Genomic DNA, 15868 nt, shown 5'->3' with positions numbered 1-15868 from the left:
AACTGCAACAAACCCCAGAGTTAGCAAGTGCAAGTCCACTGATGACAAAATCCAATACCATAAACGTTAGAGTCCAATACAAGGAACGTTAGACGGCCAGACAAATAATGTCAGTATACTGTTTAATAAAAGTACAGATAAGCGCTTTCGCTTCACAGCTTCTTCAGATCTATGACAATTGTGCTCTGAAAGAGCAGCCATTTATAATAAAATAGTAAATGCCAATCAAACAATCAAATCACATAGAAAATGCATTTAAAGAGATATACAAACAATTACCACTATACACTCAAATTCATAAAAACCTTATGAAAGACATAAAAATGCTTAGAAAACAACAAAAAAATTTAAAATTGAATACAAAAATCTATATCTTTATCTAATATGCATAAATACAATATTTCATTGATCCTTAACATCAAAAAATCCAGAATCATGTCTATGTTTCATGTTAATGAAATGTCTGTCCTATCCAAGGTAACAGAATTTGTTGTGTACTCATGACCAGATGAAAAATCTAATAAAGTATAATATTTCTAATGACTAACTGTATAAAAAACATGTAAGTCAATGGGACAAAAATAAAAATACTGTATAAATAGGGTATAAGAATATTGTTAGTTGAGAATCATATAAGAAGGAATTCATAAAATGAGCAATTAAAACTTCAATGCCTCATAGATTATACTGTACTATCTTATATTCCTTCTTTGTCTCAACCTCGGTCTTAAGGACGCTCTTTCATTGAGGCCTGATCCTTTATCTGCTTTCAATAATAGGATCCAATCACTTTCTTTACCCTCAGTATGTGTAACTACATCACCACCCCGGGAATTCTGATGTATCACCTCAAGGACTTTAAATGTAAAAGTGTGCGAAGAATCTGTCATCATGACATGCTTCGCTAGAGCATTATGTATCGAGCACTTTTTTATGTGATAGATATGCTCTCTCATTCTGTCCCTAAGTGGACGGTTGGTTTTCCCTACATAGAATGAGGAGCATATCTGACAGGTAGCTAAATAGACAACATGTGGTGTCATGCAATCTGCTTCAACAGAAATAGAGAAATTCTTTCTCAGATCTGGGTGAAAAAAATGAGGTGTCTCATCTATATAACAACAGAAATTGCATCGTCCACACGGTTTCGTACTACCTCCATTCATTTCCAATCTAGTATTAGAGGTGTAACAAAGTTTTCTTGTGAGACTGTTTTTGTTTCTATACAGAAACTTAGGGTGATTACCCACTATAGTTCTAAGTTCATTGTCAATTAACAGAATGTCCCAATGCTTATTCATAATCTCTCTTAGTTCTAGATGATCTGATGTGTACTGTGTATTAAATTTAATAGTACGCGGAAACAACATATCTGGGTTCTGGTCCATCAAGTGTTCTTGTGGGCCAAAGTAAGGTGATCCTTTGGTGGATCTTAAAGCTAAAGCAGCCTTCAGCTGCTCACTAATTTCATGTTTGCGATAACCTCGCTCTACTAGTCTATCATTCAAATTAGAAAGCTCTGTTTCATAACATTGATCAATAGGGTTGAGTCTGGATGCTCTATTAGTAGAGGATCACCTTACTTTGGCCCACAAGAACACTTGATGGACCAGAACCCAGATATGTTGTTTCCGCGTACTATTAAATTTAATACACAGTACACATCAGATCATCTAGAACTAAGAGAGATTATGAATAAGCATTGGGACATTCTGTTAGTTGACAATGAACTTAGAACTATAGTGGGTAATCACCCTAAGTTTCTGTATAGAAACAAAAAGAATCTAAAAAGAAAACTTTGCTATACCACTAACACTAGGATGGATATGAATGGAGGCAGTACGAAACCATGTGGACGATGCAATTTCTGCTGTTATATAGATGAGACACCCCACTTTTTTCATCCGGATTTGAAAAAGATTTTTAATATTTCTGCAGAAGCAGACTGCATGACACCACATGTTGTGTATTTAGCTACCTGTCAGATATGCTCCTCATTCTATGTAGGAAAAACCAACCGTCCACTTAGGGACAGAATGAGAGAGCATATCTACCACATAAGAAAGTGCTCGATACATAATGCTTTAGCGAAGCATGTCATGATGACAGATTCTTCGCACACTTTTACATTTAAAGTCCTTGAGGTGATACATCAGAATTCCAGGGGTGGTGATGTAGTTACACACACTGAGGGTAAAGAAAGTGATTGGATCCTATTATTGAAAGCAGATAAAGGATCAGGCCTCAATGAAAGAGCGTCTTTAAGACCGAGGCTGAGACAAAGAAGGAATATAAGATAGTACAGTATAATTTATGAGGCATTGAAATTTTAATTGCTCATTCTATGAATTCCCTCTTACATGATTCTTAACTAACAATATTTTTATACCCTACATATACGGTATTTTTATTTTTGTCCCATTGGCTTATATGTTCTTTTTATACAGTTCAGTCATTAGAATTTTATTAGATAATTTTATCAGATTTTTCATCTGGCCATGAGCACGCAACAAATTCCGTCATTTGGGATAGGACAGACATTCCATTAATATGAAACATAGACATGATTCTGGATTTTTTGATGTTAAGGATCAATGAAATATTGTATTTATGCATATTAGATAAAGATATAGATTCTTGTATTCAATTTTAAAAAAAATTTTTTAGTTGTTTCCTAAGTATTTTTATGTCTCTCATAAGGTTTATATGAATTTGAGAGTATTGTGATAATTGTTTGTATATCTCTTTAAATGCTTTTTATGTGATTTGATTGTTTGATTGGCATTTATTATTTTACTATAAATGGCTGCTCTTTCAGAACACAATTGTCATAGATCTGAAGAAGCTGTGAAGCGAAAGCGCTTATCTGTACTTTTATTAAACAGTATACTGACATTATTTACCTGGCCGTCTAACGTTCCTTGTATTGGACTTTAACGTTTATGGTGTTGGATTCTATCATCAGTGGACTTGCACTTGCTAACTCTGGGGTTTGTTGCAGTTCGTTTGATTATTCATTATATTTTTCTTACCCCAGTTTCAACCTGCAGTGTGACCGGAGATTTTTTATCAGTTACTTATATATTTATACATAGTCTACGCATGCAGGAGCAGTGTATCGACGTTTTTGGATTTTATACTTTATTTTTTGCTTTCTCAACCTATCAAATGGCTGATATCGAACTTGATTACATTCCCAGAGATGAACATCGTGGGAGCGTAACTTTGCGAGATGACGTTGTTGTCAAGAGGTTCCAAGACCAGTTGAAAGGAAACGCCTATACATCTTGGTTCTTTGATGAGGAGACAGCACGAAGGGAAGCGATAGGACAGAACTTTGATTCAAATAAATTGTATACGATGCTTGAATACATCGAGACGAGCTTTATTAAGCTCAAGAGGCTACAAGTACAAAGGGCACATTTTCAGTTATGCCTAGATCGCAACATAATACCGAGGGGTCTGCGAGTGTTTACAATGCCTAGCCAAGGCAAGGACTACCCAGAACTTCTGGCACAGTGGCAACGCCTGAATATAGAGGTGAGTCAGAAGTATTTGATGCTCTTAATTAACTTCTTTAAACCGGAAGAGACTGCCCTGACCGAAGAGATAAAGAAAAGCAATGTATTTTGTTTAACGACTTTCCTTCGGACATTGTATGCCCTTTGTTTGACAACATGTTGGATAGTATTTCCGTATTTGAAAGAAAGCTATACCAGCAAAAACGGCACAAGGTCATTAGGGACACTAATGACTTTAAAAATGGACACGTCTTTATGTGGCCTAGGCTCAATGCAAAAGCTACAGCAGAGACAAGTAATGTGAACTTTGCCAATGCAGTAAAAAAGACGGGGTATGATAAACCGATGAACAGGGTTGTTGACATGCTTCCTAGGGCTTCTAAGGACTGTAACCAAATAATTGATGGGAATAACACAGCTAATAGCTCTGTATTAACTCAAATTGTACAAGTTGATGTTTTAGAGAATAACATTGTAACTAATAATGCTCTAAATAGTGAACACTGCAATGATTCCACAGATGTGATACACTTAGTGCATTCTACTGTGGACAATAACACTAACCTGTACCCAGAGGTTAAGATAGTTAAAGATAAAACAAAACAATTAGTGAAAGAACCTACTGATATACATACTAATGAACCGGTCGTTAGACCAAAGCAAACTGCTATACATTCTACTTCCAATACGTCTGCCCAACTGGTTTTTCCTCTTCCAGTCAGAGCGGAGAACAACAGGTTTCGTTCCCGCTCGGTAAGCAGAGGCAAACAAAAAAGAAAACTCTCAGAAGAGTATACCCCACAGAAGACACTGAGAAAGATGTGGGTAGACAAACACTAGTACATAATATGTCGAATTATATCTTGACGGATGAAGAGTTGAGCTTATTGAACAAAGGGCTCAATTTTATTCCCAGAAGTAAGAGTAATATGATAGACACTATAATGGATGTTCGACTTTTTTTGTAGAAACATGATGTTGAAACTTATGTTCAAAGATAGCACTCAGGCACATAGTGAGTTTAAGTTTAAGAATTTGAGTGAGTTTACAACCACTAATCACCCATTGATAGAAGCATATATGAGACTTACTGAAGACGAACTCTATAATTATTATGAGAATAAAGCCTCCAAAAAGCATTATTATAGTAAGGACAACCTCACATATGGTGAAAGACTTAGCCTCAGGAAATTACATAGTGATTCTAACATAGCTATTAGACCTGCGGACAAGGGAGGGAAGATTGTGGTCATGGACATGACTGATTATGATGCACGCATGACTTCTATGTTGTCTGATGACTATTATGTTAAAATGGCTAGACATGATGTAGTTCAAATTATTAGATATGTGTATAATACCATTACAGACATCTTTATGGGACATTTGATAGATAGAGATACTTATGAATATCTTATTGTCTCTCATCCTGTCATACCCATCATACATGGCCTCCCAAAGATACATAAAGACCTGACAAATCCTCCATTAAGACCTATAGTGTCAGGCCGAGGCTGGGTAACCGAACACCTATCAGTCTATGTAGAAAAACATTTGAGGCATGTATTAAATAACAACAAGACAGTTTTAAAAGACTCAAGACAATTTTTACTAGATTTATATACTTGCATCAAAGATGTGACGATTAATATGGAATATATTTTTGTTACATTTGATATTCAATCTTTATTTACCATGATCCCCAATGATTTGGGTGTCATGTATGTTACTGAATATATGCACAAGTATAGTGATTATCCAGCAGTTAAAATAGATTTAATAACTTGCTTTTTGGAACTTATATTAGAAAATAATTTGTTCATGTTTAGTGAGGAAATATATAGGCAGAAAGATGGCGTAGCTATGGGCACACCCTGTGCCAATAGCTACGCCAATATGTTTTTAGCCCAATGGGAGGAACAGTCTCTCTTTGGAGATGCTTTATTTAAACAACATGTCATTTTTTACCGACGTTTCGTCGATGATTTGTTCGTTCTATGGAAGGGCACAAAGGAACAACTTGATTTGTTTTTCACCAACATGAATGATTTACTCACTTGTCTTAAATTTACAATGAATAGCTCACAATATAGGATAGAGTTCCTTGACATGTTCATTGAAAGGCTCGACAACAATATTATTAATACAGGGGTATTTCGAAAAAGTTGCTACAGCAACAATTTACTGCACAGGACTAGCATGCATCCTTCACATGTTTTTAGGAACATTGTGAGAGGACAAGCTATTAGAGCATCTAGGCTCAACCCTATTGATCAATGTTATGAAACAGAGCTCTCTAATTTGAATGATAGACTAGTAGAACGAGGTTATCGTAAACATGAAATTAGTGAGCAGCTGAAGGCTGCTTCATCTTTAAGATCCACTAAAGGATCACCTTACTTTGGCCCACAAGAACACTTGATGGATCAGAACCCACATATGTTGTTTCCACGTACTATTAAATTTAATACACAGTACACATCAGATCATTTAGAACTAAGAGAGATTATGAATAAGCATTGGGACATCCTGTTAGTTGACAATGAACTTAGAACTATAGTGGGTGATCACCCTAAGTTTCTGTATAGAAACAAAAAGAATCTAAAAAGAAAACTTTGCTATACCTCTAATACCAGATTGGAAATGAATGGAGGTAGTACGAAACCGTGTGGACGATGCAATTTCTGTTGTTATATAGATGAGACACCTCATTTTTTTCACCCAGATCTGAGAAAGAATTTCTCTATTTCTGTTGAAGCAGATTGCATGACACCACATGTTGTCTATTTAGCTACCTGTCAGATATGCTCCTCATTCTATGTAGGGAAAACCAACCGTCCACTTAGGGACAGAATGAGAGAGCATATCTATCACATAAAAAAGTGCTCGATACATAATGCTCTAGCGAAGCATGTCATGATGACAGATTCTTCGCACACTTTTACATTTAAAGTCCTTGAGGTGATACATCAGAATTCCAGGGGTGGTGATGTAGTTACACACACTGAGGGTAAAGAAAGTGATTGGATCCTATTATTGAAAGCAGATAAAGGATCAGGCCTCAATGAAAGAGCGTCCTTAAGACCGAGGTTGAGACAAAGAAGGAATATAAGATAGTACAGTATAATCTATGAGGCATTGAAGTTTTAATTGCTCATTTTATGAATTCCTTCTTATATGATTCTCAACTAACAATATTCTTATACCCTATTTATACAGTATTTTTATTTTTGTCCCATTGACTTACATGTTTTTTATACAGTTAGTCATTAGAAATATTATACTTTATTAGATTTTTCATCTGGTCATGAGTACACAACAAATTCTGTTACTTTGGATAGGACAGACATTTCATTAACATGAAACATAGACATGATTCTGGATTTTTTGATGTTAAGGATCAATGAAATATTGTATTTATGCATATTAGATAAAGATATAGGTTTTTGTATTCAATTTTAAATTTTTTAGTTGTTTTCTAAGCATTTTTATGTCTTTCATAAGGTTTTTATGAATTTGAGTGTATAGTGGTAATTGTTTGTATATCTCTTTAAATGCATTTTCTATGTGATTTGATTGTTTGATTGGCATTTACTATTTTATTATAAATGGCTGCTCTTTCAGAGCACAATTGTCATAGATCTGAAGAAGCTGTGAAGCGAAAGCGCTTATCTGTACTTTTATTAAACAGTATACTGACATTATTTGTCCGGCCGTCTAACGTTCCTTGTATTGGACTCTAACGTTTATGGTATTGGATTTTGTCATCAGTGGACTTGCACTTGCTAACTCTGGGGTTTGTTGCAGTTTGTTTGATCATTCATTATATTTTTCTTACCCCAGTGTCAACCTGCAGCGTGACCGGAGATTTTTTATCAACTTGTAGTGGTGTTTTTATCTTTGTAATTTTTTAATTCTCAAGTTTTTAATGTTGGTATTTAAGTTTATCATGCATTGACTATGTTGAATGCTTTTGATGTTTTAACAGTGTATTTTTCAAGAAATTATGTATGATAGTTTTCACTAACTGTTAGCTATTGATAAATGATGCATGTCTATTTCTTCAAGTAAAGTAGGCAGCTAGGTCTAATTAATTGGGTTTAATTAGTTACATGCTATTTCTTAACTTTTTTCGGTTTTGGATTTGTATTATTGATCATATGACCCATGTAAGAGTTTTTAAACTTGCTGGTACTGGCTCGTAGTTTTGTTCTGATGAAGACCACTTGTATTTTATGGATGAAAAGTATTGTTCAATGAATGTGACTCGGTAATAAACTTTCATTTGGTGACTAATTGGAGGCTGCTTATTTATTGAATTACATCTTTAGTTCCTGCTCTGTCTGCACAGAGTTTTGGTTATTTATTTCCAAACTTTATTATGTCTCGGTTTTGGTTATTTATTTCCAACCTTTGTCTGTTATGTCTCGGTTTTGGTTATTTATTTCCAACCCTTGTCTGTTATGTCTCAGTTTTGATTATTTATTTCCAACCTTTGTCTGTTATGTCTCAGTTTTGGTTATTTATTTCCAACCTTTGTCTGTTATGTCTCGGTTTTGGTTATTTATTTCCAACCTTTGTCTGTTATGTCTCGGTTTTGATTATTTATTTCCAACCTTTGTCTGTTATGTCTCGGTTTTTGGTTATTTATTTCCAAACTTTATGTCTCGGTTTTGGTTATTTATTTCCAACCTTTGTCTGCTATGTCTCAGCTTTGGTTATTTATTTCCAACCTTTGTTATGTCTCGGTTTTGGTTATTTATTTCCAAAATTTGTCTGTTATGTCTCGGTTTTGGTTATTTATTTCCAACCTTTGTCTGTTATGTCTCGGTTTTGATTATTTATTTCCAACCTTTGTCTGCTATGTCTCAGCTTTGGTTATTTATTTCCAACCTTTGTTATGTCTCGGTTTTGGTTATTTATTTCCAAAATTTGTCTGTTATGTCTCGGTTTTGGTTATTTATTTCCAACCTTTGTCTGTTATGTCTCGGTTTTGGTTATTTATTTCCAACCTTTATCTGTTATGTCTCAGTTTTGGTTATTTATTTCCAACCTTTGTCTGTTATGTCTCGGTTTTGGTTATTTATTTCCAACCTTTATCTGTTATGTCTCAGTTTTGGTTATTTATTTCCAACCTTTGTCTGTTATGTCTCGGTTTTGGTTATTTATTTCCAACCTTTATCTGTTATGTCTCGGTTTTGGTTATTTATTTCCAACCTTTATCTGTTATGTCTCAGTTTTGGTTATTTATTTCTAACCTTTGTCTGTTATGTCTCAGTTTTGGTTATTTATTTCCAACCTTTGTCTGTTATGTCTCGGTTTTTGGTTATTTATTTCCAAACTTTATGTCTCGGTTTTGGTTATTTATTTCCAACCTTTGTCTGTTATGTCTCAGTTTTGGTTATTTATTTCCAACCTTTGTCTGTTATGTCTCGGTTTTGGTTATTTATTTCCAACCTTTATCTGTTATGTCTCAGTTTTGGTTATTTATTTCCAACCTTTGTCTGTTATGTCTCGGTTTTGGTTATTTATTTCCAACCTTTATCTGTTATGTCTCAGTTTTGGTTATTTATTTCCAACCTTTGTCTGTTATGTCTCGGTTTTGGTTATTTATTTCCAACCTTTATCTGTTATGTCTCGGTTTTGGTTATTTATTTCCAACCTTTATCTGTTATGTCTCACTTTTGGTTATTTATTTCCAGCCTTTGTCTGTTATGTCTAGTAATATTTGTTATATGTTTAGACCTGCTCTTTTCCCTCATCCTTTTCTTCTTTCTGTGTCTTTTCCAAACCATCTATTCTCCAATAAATTAAAAATGGAGCCTATTCCCACCCAAAAAATTGCCTGTGCCTCTTCCTCTGACCTTCATCTCTTGTGTATCCTTCATCACTCTTACCGCATATCTGCTTTTCTGTCACCCTGTTTCCTTGGGTGCATGTGTTACTTGTGTTCCCCACACATGTCATGCACCTGTTGTTAGCTACTGTTAGCCATGATAAAGTGATTGCCATTCACCTTTTTTAATTTTTTTATTAGAAATGTTGTGGATTACATTGGATTGGTGTAATTATTTATGTCTATGTATTATGACGATATCCATAATTGTTTGCAGATACAGTTCACTTTTCAGACACAACAGCTGATGCACATTTGTCTTCATTTAGAACTTTCCACGTATTAATGAAAGTTCCATTGGGCTTGTATAATTTCTGTGGATGTGCACTGGTAATGCACATACATATATTACTTTCTGAACAAGTTTTCCTGGAATACATATTTGGCATGACTGATTCTGGTTGCACTGATGTTGCTGGTTATGTCTACTTTGTGCTGAGTTATTCTTCCTAGACTGGGGCATATTTGTTAACTCGGTTAATCACAATTCTTGCTCAGAACTCAGGATTTTCCACAAGATTCCATGAAATTTATGGAATCTGACATGTAATGTTATCAATAATGTAAAGGCTAAAGTTTTTTTCTTAAAATGCAGGTGTTTGAGACATTTCAATTACACTGAACCTAAGAGTAGCAATATGAAATAATGTGTTAAGACTGATAGGGGTTTATGGTACCGCTCATAAGAAGAACATAGCTATGAGAAGTTTGGATTTTTTTTCTGCCATATTAAACATAGAATATATTCTGGGATATGGCTGTTGGAAACTGCAGGCATCATAAACTGTTTTTACTCATGTAACAAACATAATGGCATACCACATATACAAGTGAAAAAAAGCATATAAACGTATGCACATAAATGATGGAAGAAAATGTTAAGCATAAATATGATACACCTTGTTTTATTTATTTTATTACAACCCAATGTTTTTATTTTATCAACAGACAAACTTTATTGGAAATCAAAATATAACAAATTCTCATCTCTCCATACAGTTTTCAGCCACTTTTTAAAGATCTCAAATACTATGATATTGCAAAGGTTATTTCAAAAAATCTAAACAACCATCATGTGAAACTCCACTCCGAATATTTCTCAAATTATAGATAGAGAAAACAAAAATATAAATAATTTTTAAGTTTAAATACTACATTTAAATCTATATAAATAAGTTGTTAAAGTTCTTAGGAAGGACTAACTCAGCTGATAAAAAACAAAAAAATGCATCTGCTGTAAATAAAATTATCTCATTTTAATAAATGTCACAGTAAATGGTCTCTGTTCATAAGCAACAAACGTGACAACTTTTCATTTCACAGGTTTGTACTGCAACAAATAATATTCAAATATAATCAAGATTCTGTATATTAAGAAAAATATATTTTACGCTGGTCTGCAAATCATGGAAGGTTAGTCCTTTATAAGGATAAGTACTGACTGCAGGCATAAAAGAGTGAAATAGAGTGGGAAATGGAGGCAGTTAACTGAGGCATGGCTAGTAAAAGAAATCCCTATTTAAATGAATCAAGTACTAAAGAAGAGAAAAAAATGAAATGTTAATTAAAGTCAAGAGGAGTACGTTTGCAGAAAAATTCACCACCTATATCCGATATTTTGCAATATGAAAATTCTCTTCTGTAGCAATAAAGTAACTGGTAATTCATGAAATAGTTTAACAGCCAGCAAGGAGTGAAGCTATAGTTTTGGTCACTAATGTATTTTTGCCAAAGTGCTAGAAATATGTACTTTTCATGAGAGGAAGTGTAACACCTAGTTCTTTAATACCACCTTTAGAGACACTGATGCTTTATGCGCTGATGTCATTTTAATCACTTTACATTACATTTATTAGACTGAAGAAGGAAACAATAAGCCTATCAAGTCTTCACCTTAACAACATTTGATGTTATAGCTTCCTCCATCCTCTGCCTTCACTGTTATCTGATGTCAATATGTGTGTTGTCCTCTTGAATACTTATGTGCATTCCCTGTAAATACCATTCAGGTGCACTGTTCCATAAGACTGAAGCCCCTTCGGTGAAGAACGTGTCAGGTATAAACTGAACTGATAACATTGTACTAGATTATTTTAATATTTTTAAATGTAATACAAACTGATAAAATCCATGAGGTGTGCACCTAAGGATTGCATGAGACCACATAATTTTGTTATAATGAGAAGGACTGTTGATTAACAAAGCTGTAAAAAAACTCCAGCTTTGGCTGAAATTTGATATTATAGGTTCATAGGTTCATACTAGGCTATCTGCCCTAGGGCATTTATAAGTCTAGCCAGAGTGTGTTTGGCTTTCGCCACCCATTTTAAATGAATTTTGCTATGCCCTTTTTCAAGGTTAGTATACTGTGCCTCTGTCTAACAGTGACACAGAAGTGATACCTGGGGTAAACCTACGATCTCCCATCCACTCATCAAGATTCCTCTTGAAGAGAGTCAATGAGGGACTCTGCCTAACCTGGACTGGGATTTTATTCCAGAGTGAAGGGAGCCTCTGGGTTATGAATCTGTCCCTCCAGCATGTCCTATTTATTTCAGTGCTGAGGTTCAAGTCTCTCAAGCACATAGCTCGATGGGATTTGGATTTTCTGAGGAGCAGCATGTCCATTAATTCCGGGTTGAACATGGCTTTATACGTCAGGCACAGATCGCCTCTGAGCAAGTGGTATGTCACTGAGTAGAGCTGGAGTTTCTTTAACCGGGCAGCATATGGCATCTGTCTGAGCCCTTTGATCCTCTTGGTGAGGTACTTTTCGGGTCTTTCCAGTTGCTGCAGGTGTCTGGTAAGGTACATTCCAAAAGGGGCATTGTACTCAATTATGGGCCTGATGAGGGATGAGTAAAAAGGCATGGTGACCTCCCCTGATCTAGATGTGAATCCCTTCATGATTAGGTGGGCTATATAAAATGTTTTTCTAACCACTTTGGCCACATGGTTGTCAAATGAGAGATTGCTATCAACTTGGGTCCCCAGGTCCCTAATTACTTCTTCTGTACTTAATGGATTACCACCTATGTGGTAATTTATGGGCACTTTGTTTTTGCCAAAGGGGATGACTATACACTTTTTGGCGTTTAGCTTGAGGCCATGGCTCTGGCACCAGTTGTCTGTTTCTATGAGGCCCTTTTGGAGGATGCTTGTGTCAGCTGGAGAGTCTATTATGGCGCCCAGTTTGCAGTCATCTGCAAACTTGGTCAGCCACAGTCCTTCCATGTTGGCCTGTACCTTCGAGAAATATATGCCAAACAAGAGAGGTCCCAGGACTGAGCCTTGCGGGATGCCACTTGTAACTGGTTTGGAGTCTGACATGGCTCCAGCAATTCTAACCATGTGGGTTCTGTCCTTGAGCCAGTTTGCAACCCATCTAGTGACATAGGGGTTTATATTTAAGCTGGTGAGCTTATCTATAATGCCTGAGTGGGGTATTGTATCGAAGGCTTTTGCGAGGTCCACGTAGGCTGTGTGGACCACCTTCCCCTCATCAATGGCCTTGGTGACTGTTTCAAAGAAATCGACCAGGTTTAAGAGGCAGGATCTGCCCTTAACAAAGCCAAACTGGGTAGGATCCAGTGTCTGTAGGTCCCCAATATCTTTATTTATGAGGTCCATGATGATCCTTTCCATAGCTTTGCAGACCAAGCTAGTCAGGCTTATGGGGTGATAGTTTCCAGGATCCGTTGAGGCACCACCTTTGTGGAGAGGGACCACTGTTGCTGTATGCCACTCTTTGGGTACATATCCTGTAGTAAGGCTGAGAATGAACAGTAGTTTTAGGTTTGGGTTTAGCTCTTCTTGGAGTTCATGTAGGACGCAGCCCGGGACACCGTCTGGTCCCATTGATGCTGTGTTTTTTGCTTTGGAGAGGGCGGCTCTTACCTGAGCATCTGAGATGTCAGGGAGGCAGCACTCTGCTGGGATAGATATTTGCCCTTTTGGTGGGGCGGGGAGTTTGCGCTGAACCTGGCAGCTAGGATGTTGGCAATGTCTGTGGGTTCAGTGTATTTTTGTCATTTTGGACTAATTCTGAGCATATCTGGGAATTCCCACCCAGGTTCCTAACATAACTAAAGAAAGCCTTGTGATTATCCTTAGTGTCCTGTGCAATTTTTCTCTCAAAGCTGGCCTTAGACAATTTTATGAGTGCCCGTAGTTTTTTTGCTAATACTGATCAGAGATGCCTTCCCTTTTTGGGATTTTGCTCTATCATGTAGTAGCTTCCTCCTTCTATTGTATAGTTTGTTTATGGCTGGGGTCCACCAGACAGGACGTCTGCCTTTGGAGGATTGGGTCTTGGTTTTATATGAGATTGCATGATCCATGCATTCCTGAAGGTGTTCATAGAATGCATTTATAAAGGATTCTGTGGTCTGGGCCATATTTTCCACAGGCCCGGGGGCTTTGAAGGATTCCACTTCGGTTTTGAGGAGTGTGAAATTTGCTTTAGAGAAGTTTTTCACTGTGGTTTTCTGGGCAGGGGGTGGGGTCGGGATGTGAATATCCAGTGAGATTAGTTTATGGTCTGATCTTATCAGTGAGGGATACACTTCTGGTCTGGAGCATAGAGTCCCCATGTTGGTGATGATCAGGTCCAGTATGTTTTCCCCTCTTGTGGGAGTGGTAACAAGTTGTTCCATAGCATCTGAGTTTATAAATTCTAGGAATCTTTGGGCTAGGGTGTTGGAGCTAGAGTAATGCTCCCAGTCTATGTTTGGGTAGTTGAAGTCGCCCAGTATAATGGTGTTTGGAGAGACCTTCATATTTTCCAGTGTTCTCAGGAAGGCTGAGTGGGGTTCCTGGGTTTGGGAGGGTGGTCTGTAGCAGGCTATAAACTGGAAGGCAGTTTTACCCACTGTTAGTTGCACATGGATAGTCTCTGATGCTTTGTGCTGTGCCACCAACCTGGAGGTGTGGATATCTTTGACGAATATTGATACTCCCCCTCCTTTTGTGGTTCGGTCCAAGTTTTGGGGCCGAAAAGCACTCCCTGCACATTTAACATATGTGCATTAACAAATATAATGCCATCCCATACAAACACAAAAAATGTGGGATAGTCTGTATATAGAGATAAGGATGATGCAGATGCATGGAGATTTTAGATGGACAGTTGTTTCTACAGTCTTGATATGTTACAAAGTTTACTAAGTGCTGATAATCTTGTTAAAAGGTGATGTCTTGAAAAAAGTGCTCCACACTTGAGAATAAAATATTTACTGGCTTTTGAGACCAGTTACAGTGATAGCAGGATCTACATTTACACATGCACATTATTTATATATGTATAATATATATATATATATATATATATATATATATATATATATATATATATATATATATATATATATATATATATATATATATATATATATATATATATATATATATATATATATATATATATATATATATCCCTATCATATGATGTATTGAATCAGTTAGACATGAAATGCTTATCAAATGATATATAAAAATCAGTGCATACCAAGATTATATATCTCTCCCATCCTCTGAAGGAGGTATGGGGCCCCCTCAAAACTGGCAACCTGTATAGATCTGCAATCATGGGATTGCATTCATATCTGCTAACCTCATCAAATGCAAACATAGTGAAAGTTTTAAAGCATGAGGAGAAGACGTCTAAGATGACATATTTGGTTAAGTTAAGAAGATGTATTTTATTTATTTAACATTTGTTAACCAGGAAAGTCTGACTTGGAACAAAGCCAATTTTCAATGGAGGCCCAGGGAGAAATGCTCCAGATGCATGTCTTTGTAATGTGGGAGGAAACTAGAGCACCCAGAGTAAATCTACATGGACGACATGCAGACTCCACATAGAAGGCACCCCAGCCGAGAATTGAACCAGAAAACCTCTTGTTGTGAGGCGACAATGTTACCGCTGCGCCACTGCTTCATCCAAATTATTTTGGAATAAGGTAGGAATGGAAATCAAACCAGAAGTAGACAAAAATCAGACAGCAAATGAAAGTGCAAGAAAAGAAAGAAAGAATGTAAAGTAAAGGACCAGGAAAGAAGGAAAGAAAATTGGAAAGTCCACAAATAAAGTGGCAAGAATAGAGATATTTTGGGACAACCTCGTGCTGACTAAGATTTGATGCAGGAATGGTTAAAGAGAGGAAGAGAGGTGAAAATGAACTAAAAAAAAAAGTTAAAATCTAATAAATGGTGTAACGGGATAGTAGACTATATACAATTTGGTTTACAAAATCCATTGAAAAATTGAGAGAAACAGACAAATGCAGATTTGGTAAAACAGAATGGAAACAGTTCATATCTCATTACTGGGTGTGATACACTCATGGGAGAGGGTCTTTGTACTGAAAGTCACAATAATGTGGCAAGATTGTTGCATTCTGGACAGTGCAAACAGTAAAACATAGATGTAACTAAGAAGCATTCGAAACAA

This window comes from Protopterus annectens, chromosome 3.part0, assembly GCF_019279795.1.
Source record: "Protopterus annectens isolate FY-2018-M chromosome 3.part0, PAN1.0, whole genome shotgun sequence".
In the NCBI taxonomy this organism is placed as follows: Eukaryota; Metazoa; Chordata; order Ceratodontiformes; family Protopteridae; genus Protopterus; species Protopterus annectens.
Note: the sequence above shows the minus strand (reverse complement) of the source record.